Source organism: Peromyscus leucopus, chromosome 20, assembly GCF_004664715.2.
Source record: "Peromyscus leucopus breed LL Stock chromosome 20, UCI_PerLeu_2.1, whole genome shotgun sequence".
Taxonomy (NCBI): domain Eukaryota; kingdom Metazoa; phylum Chordata; class Mammalia; order Rodentia; family Cricetidae; genus Peromyscus; species Peromyscus leucopus.
Window position 1 is genome coordinate 59041296 of NC_051080.1, and position 21590 is coordinate 59062885.

Genomic DNA, 21590 nt, shown 5'->3' on the forward strand with positions numbered 1-21590 from the left:
TGAATGTGCTTTGTTGACAGTATGCAGTCCAGTTGCACACAGTGTTTTTAGAATGACTCGTGAGGTGAGAAACCCGGGGCAGGCTGAAGGGAAATACCTTACCCTAAGCCACTACTCAGCCACAGTGTACAGTTAGTAGGGGTTTTGTGTCCATGTGATGCTTTCTCATTTCAAACTCAGGCACCCGCTGTGCAATCACCTTCACTTGAGAGCAGCCATTTCCGTTTTTTTTGCTTTTACTTTCTCATGACATAAAGAAACAGAATGACACTAGGCAGAAACTTGGAAATAATAGAAAGCAGAGCCATCTTCCACAGACTGCTGCCCTTGCTGAAGAATAACAGTCATGCTCCAGAGGCTCTGTCACGTGGTTCTGACAAGGCACAGCTGTGCTAGGTGGTGTTCCAGCTTGTTCCTGGGCGTGTTCATGCAGCCCTTAATTGCTAAAAGTACAGACCTCTTTTTAACAGACTCTCCTTTAAGGGAAGGGCCGTGCTGCACTATGACCTGGAAAATGGAGGCTTTTAAAGCAACATGGAATGTAAATGGCCTTCACCCGCAGAGACCACTCAAATCCTTGCCTCCGGCTGGGGAAACTTAAATACTATAAGAAAGTTAATGTCCACCTTCCAAGGCCTCGGGGAATCAGCATCTGGAGTGAACGTTCGTAGCTTCAGTCTTTTTTTTTTTTTTTTCAAATTATTTTGTATGTATGGATATTTTGTTTGCATTTGTTTCTGTGCACTAACGGGCCTGTAGTGCCCCTGAGAGCCATAAGAGGATCCCCTGGGATTGGACATATATAGGTGGTTGGTTGTGAGCCACTATGTGAGTGCTGGGGATTGAACCCAGATCTTCTTGGAAGAGCAGCCTGTGCTGTTGACTGCTGAGCCACCGCTCTAGCCCCCAGTAGCTTCAATCTTAAACCTTCTCAAGGTCCAAGTAGGTTTTGCCAGTACAGAGTGGCAGTGGATGGAGATGGTTGCCTGTATATAGGGAGGGTGAGATAGAACGGTTTATCAAAAGCTGGGGACGTGGAATGTTAGGGACAGTCTCCTAACTTCTAAAAGTGTGTTTGAAGAAGTCCATGGGCTGGACCCAGCCTTCAGGAATCTGTCCTAGGACCCCTCCTTGATACCCAGGAGTGTATAACTGACAAGAAAAAAAAAAGCCATTTATTTATCAGGAGTTGTTTGTAGATCTTGCAAAATATTGGAAGCTTTGCAGTCCTTGGTGATGTCTGTGTGTGGTAGAGAGCCATTTATGATGCACCTGATACTTGTTGGGGTATCTGCAGGGGTTCATCGAGCCTGCGTGCTCTGGATGTAAGTGCGGGGCTGTAGAAGTATGTTCTTTATGGAAGCATTTTACAGTACCAGCATCTTTTTGTACAAGAGTGTAAGTTATTTAATACATAGATCCATCAGTAGACTACACAGGGTCTTTGGACTGAGGTCTTTCCTCTGTATTATCCTACTTTTCAACCAGGTGCCAGTCAAAGAAACAGACACATGCTGAGTATTATGGGATTAAAGGATTTATTATAGAAATTGGCCCTTTCTCAAATATGAGAGATGCTAGGGGAAGTGAAGGTCCTGCAGGGGAGTGAGAGGATTAGAAGAAGTTTCATGTGAAGCCCTGGAGTAGGGGTGGGCAGGTCAGAAGTGGAGGCTGCTGAGGGGACCACAAGGGAGGGTACAGTGAAGTGTCTGAAATCTGTTGCCTCTGTGTCTGTAGTTTTCAGCCCACAGCCAGTTGCTGACGGGCTGCGTCTCTGCATGTCAACTGGGCCATGGGACAGAAAGGTGAGAGCGGAGGAAAGCAAGGGCAGACTGGGAGCCACCGGTCACCTTCCACCTGCTTACTGCATCTTCTGGGAGAGGCGGCCATAGCCTTACTTTCACTTTGGAAATCAGACGAGGGGAAAGTTCTGGTGAGTGGGAGTTCCCAGCTAAGCAAGTGGGCAAAGTTCAACACCACATACTCTATGGCTGAGAAGAACCACACCCTAAAACTATTCCTGAAAACTGTTCACTCAGTCTCCTGACCCACTAAGAGACACCCATTCTTTTTTTTTTTTTTTTTTTGACCCAGCTGACTGGGTCATTTTTATGACAAGGAATGCTTACTAAAAAAGTATTGACCAAATTGGGAGTCAGTGATAAAGTGTTCAGCTCCAACTGTAGGAAATGAGGAGGAAATACCTGCCTCTGCACTTGCTCTCACTCTTCCAAATTCGAAAGCCATTTACCTTATCTTGTTCAGCAGCCACAGTAGCTACCAGTCAAGAAGGAGATGTAGCCAATATTTCAATAAAAAGTTGAAGTATCACCTACAAGCAGCTTCTGCTTTGGCAAACCCTGCCAACTCCAACCACAGGCTTAGAAATATGCTTCCTTTTCCTGCATAGATTCAACCTCTCTGGCAACACTGTGGTCGGGTAATGGGGTGGCAAATTAGGTAGCGGGAGCTCAGATTTATCCTAGCTTCTCCTCATACAGTGAAAAGCCAATTTTCACACCAACTGGCAGGAAAGAGGCAAAGCAATGTTAAGGCCGCTCTGGGTTTCTCGTGTGCTAGAAAGACATCCTTTCAAGTCTGGCAATCCCTCCAACTAGATCATCTTTCAAATGATCACTATCTGATACAGAATACTTTTAATTCTGGATAGTCAAATACCCATAAAATTTTTCCATTGTAATGTTTTGGGGTGTGTGTGTGTGTGTGTGTGTGTGTGTGTGTGTGTGTGTGTGTGTTTGTGTGTAAGTAGATTGGAAAAGTCCAGTATATACATTCAGATAAATAAATGTATGACTGGATATAACCACAGATAAATGGATACATGAGTGTGTGTTTTCTTGGGCTTAACCCAAGGCAAAGTTTAACTCAACTTCCCTCAACCCACCCTCCAAAGTTCCTCTCTCCCACTTTGCTTCTTCTTCCTTAGTTTTTTCTCTTTTCTGTCTTTCTTTTTTCTTTTTTAAAGACAGGGTTTCTCTGTGTAGCCCTGGCTGTCCTAGTACTCACTTTGTAGAGCAGACTGGCCTCGAACTCAGAGATCCACCTGCCTCTGCCTCCCAAGTGCTGGGATTAAAGGCATGCGCCACCACCGCCTGACCCACTTTGCTTCTTTATTTCTTCAGTCCACCAGACCAGAATTTTCAAGGAAGAAAGTCAGATAAAAATTACTCATTTTAATGTGCATATAATCAGCTGATGAAATGCTAGGCGGAAACCTTAGGTGGATCCTATACATAAAAGTGTCTACTGTCCAGGATTCAGTAATCTCCTATTTCAGTCCTAAATTAAGAATGGGTGGCACCGGGCTGTGGTGGGGCACGCCTTTAATCTTAGCACTGGGGGGGGACGGGGGGACGGACAAGAGGCAAGTGGATCTCCGTGAGTTCCAGGCCCTGTTCTCAGGAAACAAAGTCACATCACCATGGCCATTTATGAACAGGACATAGTTGGCTGTCCCTCTGGGGAACTGCTCTCCTCTAGACTGCAGTGCTCTCCTGTGCTCCTGAATTCTGCCTGCCAAACCCACCAGGTCCCGCATTCTCAGCCAAGGCTGGAAGCCTGCAGAGTTCCCCTCCAGGCTCTCATCCTTAGGAACATTCCTTGACAAATGGTGTCTGTGATTATATCACTGTCTCCTTAGAGCACCTGCTCCCACCAGGGCAAGCTTGCTGTCTGCCTGGGCCAGACCGCCCAGCATGTTGTTTCCCGACTTCCTCACAGATGGTCACCTGGGCTCCGTGACAGAGCCTGCTTCTTCCTCACTCCGGGTAATGACTTTCTTCTGATGGCTCCCTTTTCACACTTGCCCACACATGTGAAAGGACGAGGAACAGAGCTCAGGGGACTTAAAATTTGGAGAGTTAGGGTCAGCCCAAGGGTAGGCAGGGAATATTTGTTTGGCTCTTCCTGAAAACTGGTTGAGTTTCACAAGTCCGACTTTCATTTCCTTCTCTCTGAATGAATAAGCAAGTGACTGACTCATGGTGAACCCCCGGTTAGAAGGTTGCAACATGTTCTTAGTCTGTCCTACTATACCCAAGGGGGAAATCTACATCTGATGCATTTTTGGACATGACTCCTCTGGGATTTATTTATTTATTTATTTGCCCCAAAGTAACTATGGTTTTAAAATGGTTTAGAAGTACCATGTAAGATTTTGTTTGTTTGTTTTCTACGTTATCTCAAAGTGGCAGAGTAATCTCACCAGTAAAATCAGTGCTGGGAAACTGATAGAAAGAATAGACATTTCTGTTGGAAGGTATAATGACGCTTAGTCACTTTTTATACTAGTATTAATATTAATGTGATCATGTCTCATATTTATGGATACTTACCACACGTTGAGATGGCATAAGCATCACCAGCTGATCTTCACAGTAGCCTGGTGAATAGAAGGAGGTTCTATTCTATTGACTTTATATATAAGATAAATGAAATTATGAAGGGATGCATCCAGGTGACAGCAGACCAGCTGTCCTCAATGTCCGTGCTTTAGTGTGCAAAGAGTAAGAAGCTAAGTTTTTTTTTTTTTTCTTTTTTTGGCCAAAAACGTACTTTTAAATTATGTATGTGTGTGCACTTGGATGCAGGTATGTGTGGAGGCCAGATGAGGGTGTCAGATCCCCTGGCAGTTGTGAGCCCCCTGATGTGAGTGCTGGCAGCCGAACTTGGGTCCCCTGCAAGAGCAGCAGTCCACTTGAGTGCTGAGCCAGCTCTCCAGCCGGCTCACTTTTTATTTTTTTAATGATAGAAAACATGTTCAAAATGGATCATAATTTGTGATCTGGCAAAACTTTTCTTGAGATAGAAATGAATTTAGAGAATGGCCACACATACCCATGAATATTCACAGTAGTTTTATTAATAGTTGTCAAAGCTTCAAGCAATGCAAACTGCCATCAAGAAGTGGATTGTCGAACTATGCGTGTCTATACTATGGATAATATCTAGCAATATAAAAATATTTCATTTTTTATTTCATATATAGTAGTATGGATGAAAGTCAAAATACTTTGTTGAATGAAAGAGCACAGAGGAGAAAAGAGGAACTCGGTTATATGCTGTGGTTCATATGAATTTCTAGAAGATGCTAATTAATTGACAATTACAGACAGCCAATTTGTAATTTTTCACTTCCCTTTATTTCATGTTGGTCATTGGGAAAACACAGATGGCAGCAGCATCTATTTCAGGCCGTTGTAAGCGTTAGCAATAATAAATATTAGCTGTTTTGACTTAAATGTGGACAACTGGTAGGAATGTGGAGGTAGTGATTATGCTGTCAGTGATGTGAGGAGGTGACTTTTATCTGTGACCCTGAAGTACCTAGTCCAGGGGGAGCCATTGACTCTGAGGCCATCTACACTCCAGGGGCTGCTGTGGACGGGCTGGCCTTCTCCAATAGACTTGCCCTTAAAGGAAGTTTTGAAGTATATTTAGGAGTAAATGAAAGTGCAGAAGCGAGTCCACACAAATTAATTAGATCTTTTGGGAAGTGGGAGAGAAGGATCAAGGAGGAAAGCCTGAATAGAGGCAATCATTGTTTTGTTGATAGTTTTGGGTGTAGTATAATGATGAGAAAAAGCTTTTTGTTGACTATTCTTTTTACTGATATTTTGGTCTGCATGGCTTGTGCTTCTAGACCCACCCTGTATATTGTAGGTTCCTTAGTAGCATCCCCACCCTCTACCTAGCAGACGCCAGTAGGAACTCTCCCTCTCGTCTATATGACAGTTAAAAATCTCATGCCTGTCAAATACCCTCTGTGGTCGAGTGCAGGGGACTCCTGCTGTGGTGTCCAGAGGCAGCAACGTTGAAGTTAAGATATTCATTTCAGCGTCGGAAGTGAGCAAAACTTATTGACAGTGATAGAATTAACTGCTTTCGTTGTGTTGGTTTAGTGGAAATAGCTGGTTCAGAGCATTAACCTCCAAGACTATAGACCAATAGTGCGTCTGCTAGCTCCGCTGTTTGTACCACGGGGCAATAATAGTACTTACCTTGGTTGCTGTGGAGAATAAATAAGTTGAAAGGATTGTGTGTTTGCTTGAAGAAAACAGTGGTGTGCTTTTCTCTTTATCCGAGAGACTTTGCAAGCAGCCTAAGGGAAAAAAGAGAGAGTCTTCTGGCCTGCAGTTCTCTCGAGTTGATTTTTAAAGTGGTCATCACTTGAAGAGATCTGTTAAAAAATTATTCTGCAATGATGGTATTGAAAGATAAATGTAGGAAATGGTACTTTGTCCCTGAGCTGATTCTTCTTCCCTGGGCCCACTGAAAGATCCTTGAGTTGTTATATAAGAGCCAAGTCTCCTTGAGCAGAGCTGAAAATGATATCGAGGGCATGAAGTGGCTGTTATTGATGTCAATGGCAGGGTTTGGAGAAGGAACTTCTGGGAGTGAGGTTGGCCCCGGGAAATGTCTTTCCCTGCACTCAACAAAGACAGGAGGCCGCCTCAGACCCTGGAGCTGACCAGGGAACAGCACAGTGCTGGCTGGCTTCTGTTCCCACAAGGCCTCCCAGTGACTCAGGACCTCTTGTAGCCAGATTGTGAACATTTTTCAGCCTCAGCCTCCTGCTGCTTTTTACACATACTTGTTTTAGAAGCTGCCTGAAAATGTCATTACAGATGTCTCAGGCTTCAACAACTTAGAATTTCTTCCCTACTACCCTGACAGTGGCTAAGACAGTCTACCCTGGCAAAGTGATGGATGCATTGGCTGATCAAGGTCAAGAGTAGCAGCTGGTCCCATTGTGTCTCCAGTTCAGAGAAGGATTCCCCCAATGTCTCCCAAATTTCTCAGGTCCCCAATGCACAAAGAAGTCTGCCCTCATGGAGCCTTCATAAGGCAGGTCACTTTAAGGCCCTCCTGCCTTCACTATAAACAGATGGGCCTCTATGTCCTAAGCAGAGGGTATTTAGTAACTTTTGTCCCTTGTCATTAATGTGCGTTACCTACCTCGTGTAATGACTCGAGACTGAAATATTCCAATACTAAGCAAGAACCATGTTACTCCCTTCTTTTGGAAAATGAGTATTAAACAAGGTTTAAAGTTTTTTTTTTTTAAAAAAAATTAATTTTACCTCTGAGACCTGGAGCCTATTCTGTGACCTTGCACAGCCATCCTTCTGTAAATATGATACCAACATTAACTTTGGTTGTCTTAAAAACAATGTAAAATCCTCCCAACAATTTAGGCTCATTTTACATTCTTGCTAAATTACCAGGGTAAGGGATAGAGGAAGAAAAATCATAGAAATGCAAACAAGTGGAAAACAGTAAACTAGCAGCCAGGCATGGTGGGACACACCCTTAATCCCAGTACTCTGGAGGCAGATGTAGAGGGATCTGTATGAGTGCAAGAACAGTTGGTCTTCATAGTGAGTTCCAGGTCAGCCAAGGCAACATAGTGACATACTGTCTCAAAATACTATGTAAAAAATAGTATAACAGATAAAAGCAAAATGTTTATCCCTATTTTGTTGGCTTGACCTGTTAACTCTATGTGCTGGCTAGTTTTATGTCAGTGCGACACAAGCTAGAGTCATCAGAGAGGAGGAAGCCTCAGTTGAGAAAATGTCTCCATAAGATCTGGCTGTAAGGTATCTTCTTAATTAGTAATTGATGGGGCAGGGGCCAGCCTATTGTGGGTAGTGACACCCCTCACTGGTGGTCCTGGGTTCTATAAGAAAGCAGGCTGAGCAAGCCATGAGAAGGAAGCCAGTAAGCAGCACCCATGCATGGCCTCTGCATCAGCTCCTGCATCAGCTCCTGCCTCCGGTTCCTGCTGTCCTTGAGTTCCTGTCCTGACTTCCCTCAGAGATGGATTATCACCTGGAGTGTGTAAATGTAATTGTAAGTGAAAAAACTCCTTTCCTCCCCAAATTGTTTTTTGTTATGGTGATTCATCATAGCAATATTAATCCTACCCTAAATAAGATACTATGCTAGGAGGTTTTGTTTCTTTTATTTTAGGACAGTGTATGTTTTGAGGAAATCATACAGATTTTTTTTTGAATATTTTTTCTTAAATATATTTTCTTAAATATTTTAAGCTGATTTCTGGCATCACATTGCTTACCTTCTCAGGTTGCCTTATATCTCAAAGAACACATCTGTCACCTAAAGGGAAGAAGAGTTAGTTTACTCTGGATCCAAATCTGAGTGACTGTGGCCCAAGAATGCAGATTTGGGCTACTCCACATTCCATGGTCCAAGATGGAAATAGTTTCATAGTTTTACAGAGCAAAGAAAGTTACAAACTAAGGCAAGTTTAAAACACATTGGTGAGCGTATTGGAGAGGCAGTCACCTCAAGATTGAAGAAGCTTCTCTGTAGGCCTCAGATGCTGTCTTAGGATATTTTGGCTGTTGGGTTGGTGGAGGCAGCTTTGGCGCTGGTGGAAACAAGGGTCTGTTAAGTTAATATATTCATCACAGGATGTTAGTTCTGATAAAAGTATTTATTGTGCCTCTGGACTCGTAGCATCCCATCTTCTCCACATCACCCTCGTCCTAATCAGTCATTCTTTGTACACACACACCTAGCTTCTTTCTAGGAAATCTCATTGACAACCTTAACCCTTGAGCTCTAGGAAGTATTCTCTTCTTGTTGTTTTATTTTTTCCTTTTCAGATAGTGTCTTGCTAGGTAACCCTGGTTAGCCTGGAAATGGTAGGCCAGGCTGGACTCATGCTTGCTCTCATACTTGTAGCCATCCTCCTGTCTCTGCCTCCCAATACTGGGATTACAGGCAAGTGCCTCTATGCCCTACTGGTAGTGATTTTGGTTTTTGTCTTTTTTTTTTTTAAATGGCCACGAGTGTACAGGTATGTGTCTGTGTGTGCTGTGTACTTAAGTGCATTCTTCTGGAGGAGAGTGGACAGCCTCTGATGTCATCCTCAGGGACACCATGTATCTCCTTTGAAACAAGGGATTCGCATTGGCTTGGAGCTTGCTAATTAGGTTAGATTGGCAGGTCACCCTGCTCAGCTTTATATGCCTATGCTGGAGATCAGACTCAGGTTTTCATCCTTGTAAGGCCTGTGCTCTACCCACTGAGTATCCCCACCCCCACCTTAGGAAGTCATCTTAATCCCAGTGGCTGACAATGTCCCTGCCAGTGATAAAAAGTTGGAAGATGGTATTAGGTGATAGGATTATAACCTTAATGTATGGTGACATTGAAAAGGCAAAGAGCCACACTTTAAAGTCTAATTCATGGGTTATCCTCAAAGCATGCCGCTAATTCTTGGGAAGACCCTTATACCCATGTGTACTTCTGGTCTTCCAGAAGTATACAGCACCATAATCCCTTTTTCCAGGGCCAATGGCAAGGTGGTTTTTGATTTGAGACATGGTTGCATTTTATGTAGGGATGTATGCTAGAATCATAGAGCAGCCACGTGGAGAATGAAGCCAGAAAGAGACAGTATATTTTCAGGAGCAGTTTAGAGCGTGATTGATCTTCCTGATGCCAGTTAGTGTAGCGTTTCTAGCTGACTGGGTTTATCTGAAGCTACTGGGCAACGCTGTGCTTAGGAAGAATTGTGGGAGAGACTGCATTGATTAGTTGTTAAGTTAGCTCTACACTCTAAAAATTAGGAAATCAGCTTGTCATTTGCCAACACAGGAACACCGTCGTAATGACCGTGTGTGTCACCCATCCCTGTGATTTCTCTGTCCAATCAGATGTTCTTTAGTGATTTTTTTTTTTTAAACTGGCATTATTCAGCTCTTGTTTCTCATTGGGGTAGCAGCTCTTCACAGGACAGGAACTGAATCTGTGATGATTCAAAAGGGAAATTTGGGGGGCTGGCAAGTAATTCAGTGGATGAAAGCCCTTGTTGCTAAGCCTGATGACTTGAGTCTGAGCCCCTGAGCTTCAGAGAGCTAACTTGAGAAAGCTGTCCTCTGACCTCCACACATGCTGTGGCATGTTCACAAGTGTGTGTGTATACACGCACACGCACACAGTATATGGAATGTTTTAAAAAGAGCAAGTTTGAGATTGGAGGCTCATATGTAAATTGAGTTTATTTGAATTAAACCATCACTTTTTGTATATGGGTTACGTTCTCTGTCATTGCTAAGATGCTAATAGCCGGATAGCCAGGGTTCTGCTGTTTGTAACCTGTGTGGTGCTATAGGAAGAATGAATCATCATAACGGAGTGAGGTGAAGTCCCTTGTAGGCTTCTTGTTGGTGTGGACTCGTTGGATACACTGTTGTGTTTTACAACATAGACCGTTTCCTTCAAGTCTGTCGTGTGCTCTGAGTGCTGAAGTGTCAAAGTGGCTCTACACGACGTAGAACTTACCCCCCTTTTCATTCTCCAATTTAATTCCTAGGGCATTATCATCTCTGTTTAATTTCTTTACCCCCAGATTCACCTAAATAGCATTGATGAGTAGTGAGAGGGAAACCGTGGCTTCTTGGCTCCCACATTTTAAGATCTGAGGACTGAGAATAGTGCTCACAATTTTTAATGGTTAAAAAAAAATACAACATTCTGTGGTTTGTGAAAATTAATATGAAATTCAAATGTCCATGTCCATGGGAATTCAGTCACGCTCACCATGTCTGGCAGTTGCAGTGCCAGAGTTAGTCATTGTGTTGGCCCCTCATAAAGTCTACGCTGTTTCCTCTCTGCCTCTTCACGGGAATGTTTGCTGGCCTTGGGTATGGAGGCACATCCTGAGACCCATGAGTGACAGGAAGAGTGCACAGCCGCTTAAGTTAGGTAGTAGGGTGTCGTGCCTCAGTTTCCTGAAAGGTAAAACGGGTTCAACTTTTTCCACCCTGAGCGTTTAGGTGAGAATGAACTGAGATAATGAATGCAAGCGTGCCAGCAGCATGCTCTGAGGTACCCAGTACCTCCGAGACCAAGGGTGGTGTTTGTTTGTAACTTTATCTTTGCAACTGTGGCTGGTACTTCAAGCATATTTTGTGGCTTTAGGTCACCTGTTCAAATAGAAGTCAGCCAACAAACAAACAGAAACCAAACCAAAACCAACAAATAAGCAAAACAAAATAAACCCCCTCTCAAGCCTCACAGCTTATGAAATAGAAACTCTCTCCTGGTGTGCGCGCATACACACACACACACACACACACACACACACACACACACACACACACACACTTTCCTCCACCCAGTTGGTAGCATTCAGCATTCAAAGGATTTTTGTTGAGGCGAATCTTGACCTTCTGTGAACAAAAAAACCTCCCAGGCAATAGCTGGTGGAGCAGAGCAATGGTTGGGTTAGAGTAAGGGGAGGCTACGTCAAGCAAGGGCCTTGACTCCGGTCTCTGCAGCTCTTGGCTGCCTCAGTCTCCGCGGTTGTTTCTCCTTTCTATGCTTCTTGCTAAGCCGAGGTGCTTGCTAAACTGCATGCCTCGCCTCTGACCGGAAAGCAGAAGCGTCCCCACATGAAGCTGAAGGCTCGATGACAGGACTTCTGTCTCTACCGAAGCACCAATTGGAAACTGCCCTTCTTTCCAATTTAAATTGTCCATGTGTTTTTCCCCTCGTTTTTCCTTTCGGCTCTGGCAGCCTTGTGGGAACACTGTTTAAGCAGCCTGCTGCAGGCATGCAGGGTGACATGAATGGGCATTTCTTGGCCTCCTCCTCCCCCGTTATGCTGTCGGCTTTCCATGTATTATTAGCCACCTTGCAAAGTGGGAACTTTGCCAAGGTCTGTTTTAGGTCCTGGGGTGGTTGTTTGAGTCTACTGCTTAGGAAGTCCAATGAGTTACTTTCTTCTGTCCAGAGAAAAAAAACAACTGATTGTGTCAGGCTCACTCAGGTTACTAGTATGTATGCAGCTAAGGATCACGATACAGGTGTCATGTGCTCCTATGTGGGAATTTTGTATAAATTGATGAATGGTGTGTCCTCTGACCTTTTGTTGTTGTTCAACAGTTATCTCCTACTCTTCTGTTTTAAAAGTCATATTGTCATGTGACCTAGTAGGCCTCAGATAGTTGGTTATAAATGAATGTGTTGCTTCCACACTTTTATACCTTGGGATGTCTGTGGAGGGAGGAAGAGCAGAGAACTGAGCTTCGGTTCTTGTTATTGCTTCTGATGGTAGTCTGGACTTATTTTATAGATTGTGTTTGCCTGCCAGCATGGTGCTTGGGTGTGATTAATTTGTGCAGCTTGCCATTGGATAAATAATTTTCATTGCTTGGATCCTTGTTCAGAAGGGATTAGCCAAGTGAACTGGAAAACATGCCTTTGTAGGAGGGCTTGGGCTGTTTGTGATAATCAATGCACAATCTAGTGGCTGATTGAATTCAACTCTTACAGAACTATCTGACTCATTGGCTCTTAATGCTTCTAAACGTCTTCAACAGTGTTTTCAATCTTGTGTGTGGTAGATATAGTTCAGAATTTAACAATTCCTCAGATCTGGCTCCGGATGTTGAGAGTAAATATCCTGTGCAGTGGGTTTCAAGAAGGTGGCTTTTCTGATAGACATCTTATTCTGGCTTTCTTCTGGTATGGGGAAAAAAAACACTGAAAGGTTGATCTCACTTTAACTCTTCTGGAAATGGAGAGTTAAAGCACAATCAAAATAAAACACCAAAGGGAAGTCAAAAACCAAAACCCTAGAGAATCAGGATCCATCTTGGAGACCTGTAGAGGATCCTCAGAGCCTGGGCCATGGCTTTGGGTTTGGGCATTGCCATTATTCTACATTAAATAATTTACAGCTGAGCTTTTGCCTGGTAGGATGGTGGGAACTTGTTCAGCCCAGGGGGCAAGAGTTTCTGCTCAGATGTTCACTAATTTGATTTATGCACCAAGTAACTGTGAAGCAGAGGGGTCAGTTTAGGAAAGCTTTCTCCTCTCTTGCTCACTGCCTTGAATAGTTTCTTCCAGTTCCGAGTTCTGGTCTTGTGAACAGTGCATTGACTTGCCCCGTGTCTGCTTGTTGGCCGGGTGCTTGGGAATTAGTTGTCTCTGACTTCCAAGGAATAGAATAGTCAAGTTCCCTGGTACTGTCTTTGATTTTTTTTTTTTTTTAAAGTGTGTTTGGTACCTTCATGGACTAGACTCAGCCTTTGTCAGTTGTAGCCTATATCTAGATGACAGGTGAGTGAAGGCCTGACAGATTTTGCAAAGCAAAATCCAGGCCACCCAAGGAAATTTGAATTTGAGATAAATAGCAGATAGTGTTCCATTAGCAGCTCCTGCTTTTCTCTTGACAGTCAAGGGTAAGTATAAAGAAGCTTGATGCTCTTTCCTTGAGGGCTCTTGGGTTAGTTGAGGATTCTGAAACCATTGTGAATGGGAAAATAATTGTACCACCAGGAGAAAGAGCCTGGCAATTATTAAGAACTTTCTATATTGATTACTTTTCAGTCTTCAGTTTATGAAATAATTGCTATCAGTCATTGTCCATTTGCTATGTAGAGTTGATATTTACTGAATTCTACTGTTTGTAGAAATATATATGTATGTACCCAGTGTTTTTTTTTTTTTTAAATGAAGGTGAGGGGCTATTGTGATTCCCATTTCACAGGAGGGGAAACTGAGTGAGACCACATAGCCAGGGACTGATTGAGCTTAAAGGAAACAATGCAGTATGGGGAGGGTGGGGATTTAGTCCAAGGTTCTCTGAGTCTTTGATGGACCCAGGGTTCTAAGATGGTTCTTGTTCTTATCCAGGCTACATATGTGGAACCCACTGGACAGCCTTAAAAACACATGCGTCTGGATACATCCCAGAGAGGTGCACTTAGTGGGTCGGATATTGTCCTTGGCATGAGGTCAGGCTGGGATTTGAAATTTCCCCAGGGCCTGCTAATATAGTGCTGGGGTTCAAGCCTGCTGCTTCCCCCTGTTTTTGGAGTCCAATGAATTACTCTCCTTAGGAAATCTGGTCGCTCTATGTGGCCATTCCTTTAGTTCCTTACCCCTCCTCCACAGAAACTCACCATTCCAAATCTGGCAGCTAATTTTTCATGGTCTTTGTTTCTTCAGAATTATTTTCAGGAAGTCCTGGTGGAATATATGTTGGGGTATAAACAAACCACAAAGAAAGAAAGACCTCTTGGGGGTATTCTGTTGATGGATTTCCTGAGCGATCTTTTCTTTTTCATTCCCCCATTACACTTCCTGGAGAGGGGAATGCCCCTTTGTTCTTCATTTAGCTCCAGCTGGGTACCAGGCTCAGAGTTTGAGGAGGTTTACAGATTAATAAAGCTAGACCACTGCCCTCCAGGAGTTTTCAATTTTGGAAGGGAAGTATATAAATGTAATTCCAGGTTTAATTTTCTAAGAGTCACTTCAGAAGGACAGAGGATTAGGGACTTCCGAGTCACCAGAGGCAGAAAGGAAATGGGGAAGCATGTGGCCCTAGTCTTGCCTTGACTTGGTTTCTGTCCAGCACACACTCCCTAGAGTACCCCGGCCTGATCCTGACTGAGCCCACCTGCCCCTCAGTGGGGTCGTAGTGAATTAGTGCTCATTCAGAGCATACCAGTGACCAGGCTTGGGGCTAGGACTTGATGGTCAGCAACTGCCGTCACCATGTTCTGTGTGTCTGGGAGGCCCTCCATCTGACCTTAAAGGCTTATGCTGATGGGCTGAAAGTATCAATAGCAGGTTACTAAGTGTTTTCTATTGGTCCTTGAATTCACGGGTTTTCTCTTAATTTGATAATCAGCGAGGAGCTATGGAGGTATCTGAATTGAAAACTAGATATAGGCTTGGAAAAGATGACCTGTGGCTGAGCGTGGATTAGAATTGGAAGCCACACAGAGACTCTAATTAGGCAAAAACAAAAACATCTAGGCCAGAGAGAAGGGGGTTGTCTTTTCTTGAAGGCAGCAGCAACAGAAAGTAAAGGCATTTGGAGCATGTTTGGAACACATGTGGTGGTGGGTCGGGCATGGGGGACTGACGCTGTCAGTCTTAGAGACATCTATAGATGGACAATGTGGAAGAGACTGATTGCTGAAAGGGAAGGGGATGAAAACTGGGTTCTGGGTAAGGTTCTTATTGCAAACTTCAGTGTGAGCAATGCAGTGTCACATCCCATCTTATTACACACATGCTGTGATTGTACATTTGGGGATAATGTGGAATTTCACAATATCAAACTTCCAGTGGTTTAAGGATGGGCCGGAAGAAAGCTTCCCATGCCACCCCCATCTGTCCTTTATGTCAGACTTAGGCTTCCCTCTCCTCGTTGTATACTTCTTTGCATAGGAAGTCGATAAATCTTTAGTGTTGTTTGACCAATGGAGCAGTCTCTTTCTTACCAGATAGTTCTGTAAGCAATAAGTACTTCTAATATTGTGAGCTTTCTTTATTTCTAAGTGGGAGTTAGACTAATGAGGCATTTACTAACGCCAGGCTTGACTTATAATTCAGAAACAGAAGGTAGATGACTTGCAAGGACCATTCCCAGCCTAGGTTTTTAAGGTCATTTACATGATTATGTGCCGTCGTGAGCCCTGCGCTTTCCATATGGAGTGATTGAGCCTTTCTGAAGGTTGCTAACAACTTCATTTAATTTTGCTGGTACAGCGCGGATTAGGGGTTGGCAGGATTTCCAGAAGGGCCACACAGTAAACATTTTAGGCTTTGCAGTAGGATTTCTGTCCCAGCTATTCAGTTCTGCTACTCCAACAGCAAAGCAGCCGCAGGCAATGTGTAAACAAACACGCTTAGTTTCGTTACAGTCCAATGTTGCTTCCACAAAGTGGGCTGGGTTTGAGCCTCAGGCCACAGTTTTCCTGATCCCAGGCTTAGTATATGGGCCCCGCGCCTTGCGTCCCCAGTTTTTATTTTATCACCTGTTAAAACGATATTCATAGGAAAACTAATTCCAAAGGGCTATCTTGATAATAAATGGGATCTCCCAGGTAATTTGGTGAAGCGTCTGGAAAGGTTACAGAAGAGGTTAAATAGAAGGAATAGAACCTGTTTTAGTATGTATTCCACTGTAACTCTGGTGTGTAATGGCAACCATTTAAAGGAAAGAAGAGACAAGCAAAACACACTTTAGGAAGCCATTTAGGATAACAGTTCTGCACAATGGATGGATGGAAATAGGTAGATACTGACTTTTAGCAAACTTTCTAGGAAAAGCTCAGATCATGGAAAACTCTACATGGCCAATGTTGTTTATTCTCTGGAAGGGTTTTTTTTTTTTTTTGGTTCCTTCTTAGAAATTGTGTTTCATTCCTTTTCTGGATATGAGTTTTAAACTTTGACTCAGTTTTTGGCATAGGCTTGCGCTCGCCTTGCTCCCCCACCCCAATAGTTGAAGTGTAAGAAGAGCTTTTAGAACAAACGAAATGTAGGGAGCATTTTTCGAGCGCCTGCTCTGTGCTCACATTGTGGGAGGTGTGGCAGCAATAATCACAGGGCCTGTCACAGACTTGGAGAGAAACACATGTGCCTGCAACAGCCAGGCGCACATGCCAAGGCAGTGTCTAAATAAACAAGGGCTCGTGCGTCACATACGTACATTGAGGTAAAGCTGCTGAAGGACATGAACGTGAGCAGAGTGTCACATCAGGTGGCATCAGACCATGGAAACATCACGGAGAAAAATCTGGAGCAGGACTTGGTTGATCTCAGTTTTGGTTGACCTCTACCTTAGGAAGTAGTTCTGTTCTCTTCAGCACAAGCATGGAGCTCGATCTTTGGCAGGCAAGTCTATCTTTGCTTTAAAAGGCAGGGTAACGAATTGCCAAGACAGTGGCCTAGAAGTAGAACTTTGTGATGACCCTTAAAGGTTTTAAGTCATTTGGCTTTGCATCACACTTCAAAGAACTAAAAAGTGATGGTGACTATTCATAAAAATACATCTGATGCCTCATGTCTCTGCTTCTTGCCCCTGGAGTGCTTGCTAGGCTAACCTGCTATGAACAGTCGGGGAAAGAGATGGGGACAATACCCCACTAGGGTGGATGTTCAGCAGAGCACATTGGAACTCCTAGATTAGTTCTTATGTATCCAGAGCATTCGAACAGAACACGCCAAGAGTGAGTGCCCATTTGCTTCTGATTAATGACTGAGATAATGACTGAGGTTGACCCGTGCCCTAAATTTAATGCTACTTTGAGTATCAAGGGGCACAAGTGAGCATGACCAACTCTTCTCTTGCTGCTCATGATGTTGTCGGATGTGTTATGTGAATCGAGACACAATTGGCCATTCTGCTTGGATGAGTAGAATTATATTATCTCAGAATATATCAGGGAAGGGCTGTCCAACAAAAGGACGAGCAGGACAGAGGTACACTAGAATTAAAGAGTAGTTAGTGCCCCCATAATTTAGCTCCTTTGCTATAGACTACTACTTCTTCTTCTTCTTCTTCTTCTTCTTCTTCTTCTTCTTCTTCTTCTTCTTCTTCTTCTTCTTCTTCTTCTTCTCCTCCTCCTCCTCCTCCTCCTCCTCCTCCTCCTCCTCCTCCTCCTCCTCCTCCTCCTCCTTCTTCTTCTTCTTGGTTTTTTTTTGAGACAGGGTTTCTCTGTGTAGCTTTGCGCCTTTTCTGGAACTCACTCTGTAGTCCATGCTGGCCTCGAACTCACAGAGATCCGCCTGGCTCTGCCTCCTGAGTGCTGGGATTAAAGGCGTGTGCCACCACCGCCCGGCTATAGACTTAATGTTAGACAAGAACCACCGTTAGAGCTCAGAACTCTGCTTCAGCTCCACATATCAAAGACTAATTGTATGGCACTCTCCATCCCTAATGGGGAGAGTAACATGGTCACCAGGGTAAACACTGGAGAAAGAGTGGAGAGAAGGCATCTCATCTACGTAGCTGGCCCATCCCCTTGGGCTAACTCCAGCTTTAGTGAGATCACAGATATGTTTACCTAGCCTGCCTTCATGTCTTCCTTGTTTCCCTTCTTTTAAAGAAACCCAACATATTTTCTCTAGTTTGCATGAATTCCTGTTTTCCACTTTAGATAATAGTTATTATTTGTAGACAGACACAATTCACGTGCCGGATTATATAAGGAGAGTTCACGTGTAATGTTTGGTGAACCACCCCCCCCCCTGGTTTTTTTGAGACAAGGTTGTGTCTGTGTAGCTGTGGATGTCTGTGGATGTGCAGCTTTGGTTGTCCTGTGTACACCAGGCTGACCTGGAACTCAGAGAACCACCTGTCTCTGCTTCCAAAGTGCTGAGCGCAGCTATTTAGTGAATCCTTCTAAGCATCAGTATGGGATAAGTGTGTTGCTGTTAAGTCTGCCTCTAGTGCAGGAACCTCCTCGACTATTTTGTTTACCTTTCAGTCTCCTTTGCCTAGAAAGGTATAACATTAAGTACTGGATTTTTAGTAGATGAATTCAAGTGTCAAATCCAGGCCCAGTTTGACCGCCTAATGATGATTATTGTGGGAGTTGGAGACCAGGGCTCTAGAGCGCTAAGTCCCGAGCCCGACAGTTTCCTGATGCCAAGGTGGAGGGGGCAGTCTCAGACTTTTACACGCGCCATCCTGTTGGACTCCTTTTTATTCAGGTTGCAAAATTATCCACACTGATACTTCAGACCACCCTCCAATTTGTTTTAGATAAGCATTTACAATGAATTAAATAATGTGTTAGAAACCAGCTTTATGTTTCAGACATTTGCAGCAATATGTATATGTACCTTTCCCAATTCCTTCTCTTGGCCATGCATGGTTTATAGGAGTATTGGGTACCCATGCAATAACGTGACTCTAAAACTATTAGATTGGGGGGGTGTGGTAATGAGCATGAGCCTAAGTCCACACTTACTGGAAATTTAGTGGCTCGACTTACAGAGCTCCTGTGAACAATGGCTACTGCTCCTTAGTAACCAGGGACAGGTCTGTCCATTCTCAGGCATTTTCTTAGACCTTGAGCCCGTGCCATGAGAAACAAAAAACAAGACAGTTGCTTCAGCCAGGGAGCTTATTTCCTGATGGAGGGGATAAACTGTAAGAGACAAGGCAGAATGTGGGAAGTACAGTTGCTCAGAGGAGGGAAATGCAATGGATGCTGTGCAGATTTATCTGTGGCCTCGGAATCTGAAAGACCGCAGTGCTACCTACCCTTTGTTCATGAGTCATGATGCTCCTGAGGGAGTGAGGGTTAAGCTGATGGACAGGGGCCCTGTCCTGCAGGTTTGCAATCTAATGTCTTGAAACGAGGCAGAAACACAGCAGAGAAAAGGCAGTGAAGGGATATGTTTGGAGTAATCAATAAGCTAGACATGGATTGGGGTGTGTGCAGGTCAGTGGTAGAGGATGCTCTTAACATGCACGAGGTCCTGCCTTTGATCCCAGCATCCCCCCTAAAATGAGAACCCAAACAGATAAGTCTGGACTCTCTTTACACCCTCATTTCTCAAGGCAACAAAAGTAGTTCTGCATGGATAGTTTTCTGTCACCTTAAATGCACTTGGGATTTCTATTTCTGGGGTACCAGAGACTCCTGTACAGGAAGATGGGTGGAAAGGGCTGGTTGGTGTGAATCTGCTTTGAGGATTGGCACTTTAGGCCAGCAGCCGTTTATTAAGCTAAATAGTAGTTTGTTAAAATTCTGTTAAAAAAAAAATCAAAATCAGGTTTCTACCCATAATGAGAAGGAAAGTTTAGAGGCCAAACATTTGTGATTTTTATTAACCAGGAAGTTTCTTCCTTAAACTGCAGTGTTATTTGCGCAGGTCTGAATGTTTTCCTGAGCTGTGCTTTTTTTAAAGAATGTTTCAAATGTGCCACACCTCGGAATGACAATCCCAGGTGAAAATGCCTACGTGGCCTTAGTGAAGTGCTGTCTGTCACCTGCTCTTCTACTTTTGTGGTTTTGTTTCATTGGTGTGCCTCTTTTGGAGGAAACCATCAGGCCTGCCCAGTCGGTAGTCCATCCCTCCAGATGAAGTCCCAGGGAGTTCCAAACCCTTCTTCACATCCACTCATTATTCCTGTGAATTGTCAGGGTCTGGCTGTGTGTTCAGTGAAAATCACCCATCAGCATTTTCTTCACAAGTTCTCATTTTTATGGTATTTTGACTTGACATTACCATTTAGTAGGCTTTTCATTGTCCATTCTGGCTTCTTGTGTTGACACAAAGCATCGCTTTAACTTTGGAGATGAATAAATCATCAGGGCCAATCTATGTTGGGTCTACATATTTTTATTATTTTTATTGCTTGTTTTTTTTTTTTGAGACAGAGTTTCTCTTGTGTATCCCTGGCCATTCTGGAACTTGCTCACTAGAACAGGCTGGCCTTGAACTTGGAGATCTGCTTGCCTCTGCTTCCCAAGTGCGGGGATTAAAGGAGTGTGCCACCATTGCCTGGCTGGTCTAAATAACTTTTTAAAGAAATGTACCTCCATCATTGTTCAGCTTCACAAATTTTATTTATTTTCAAAAATTTACCTTCTATGTACCAAAACTCGTATCAAACAAGAAGATCTGGGTTTTAAGAGGATTTTTCCCCCCCATTGCTATCTCTTGGTCTTTCAAGTGTTTATTGATCTGGGTGTTCAGGATAGTGGGATTCAGTGGCCGGCACTTCAGATTTCGAAACCATGGCCCAGAAGATGTCTGCATTCTTCCTGTTCATGTGTGTGAGAACATGTATGAATAATTTAATATCTTAACATAAATCTGTGTGAGAGTGAGGAAAGAGACTCCACCTTAAAGCGGGTCGTTATTCCTGAGATGCTTTTGCTGTTTTATTTGTTTATTTACTTACATTTAATTGCGTGGCCGCCCTGGGGACTAAAGCCAAGGCCTCGTGGATGTATCATATGCCAAGCAAGTGCTCTACTGCTGAGCTGTGCCTCCAGCCCTGGAGTGTTTTTGTTTGTAAGGCTTAATGAGATAAGGGTCCAGACAGATTGCTACAGTGGAGGAAAGATGAGAAAAATATGTTCACCGGTCAGAGAGGTGACACAATGTGTTCTCTTATGAATTCATCAAATCTGACTTCTCATAATGAAAAGGTGGATATTCCTAAAGGAGCCATCATAGCAGCCGTTTCTCTCTCTCTCTCTTCCACTTGGAAGGAATCCAGAACACAGAATGTTTATGGATTAAAGAAATGTTCAGTTTAAAGTATGATCTCCCCCCTGGTTGTTCGGTGGAAGAAAATGTGTTTCTGAGGAAGCTACCTTTTAAAATGAACTGCCGCTTCTAAGCATGGGGACACCTGGGAGGCAGAGGCAGGAGTACCTCCCTAAGTTCAAGGCTCACCTGGGCTGTGTGCCGAGTTCCAGGCCAACCAGGGCTGCGTAGCAAGACTCTTGTCTCCAAAATCAGTCGGTTGGTTTGGGTGGTGTATGCTTGTAATCCTAGCACTTGTGAGACTGGAGTCTGGAGGGTTGGGTTGAGTTCAAGACTACATAGTGAGTACCAGGCCTGCCAGGGATAGGAAGACTGATATGGTCTCAAAGGGCAACAACAAAAAGGATATAATGTGCTGCTGGGAAACAATGACTTGTGAGTTTCAGAGATTGGTACATGCTTGGATTGAATTTCTTGAAATTACACCTAAAATCACTTACTTGGTTTCTGGAGGAAAATAGTTCTCCCTCCTATGTTCTCCTCTTTTCCAGCATTCT

General features: G+C 43.7%; 1 protein-coding gene across 1 annotated transcript in view; it reads left to right on the forward strand.

Moving 5' to 3' along the window:
• Positions 1 to 21590, forward strand: part of Ext1 (exostosin glycosyltransferase 1) — a 279826-nt gene that overhangs the window by 50405 nt on the left and 207831 nt on the right. The window lies entirely within an intron of this gene.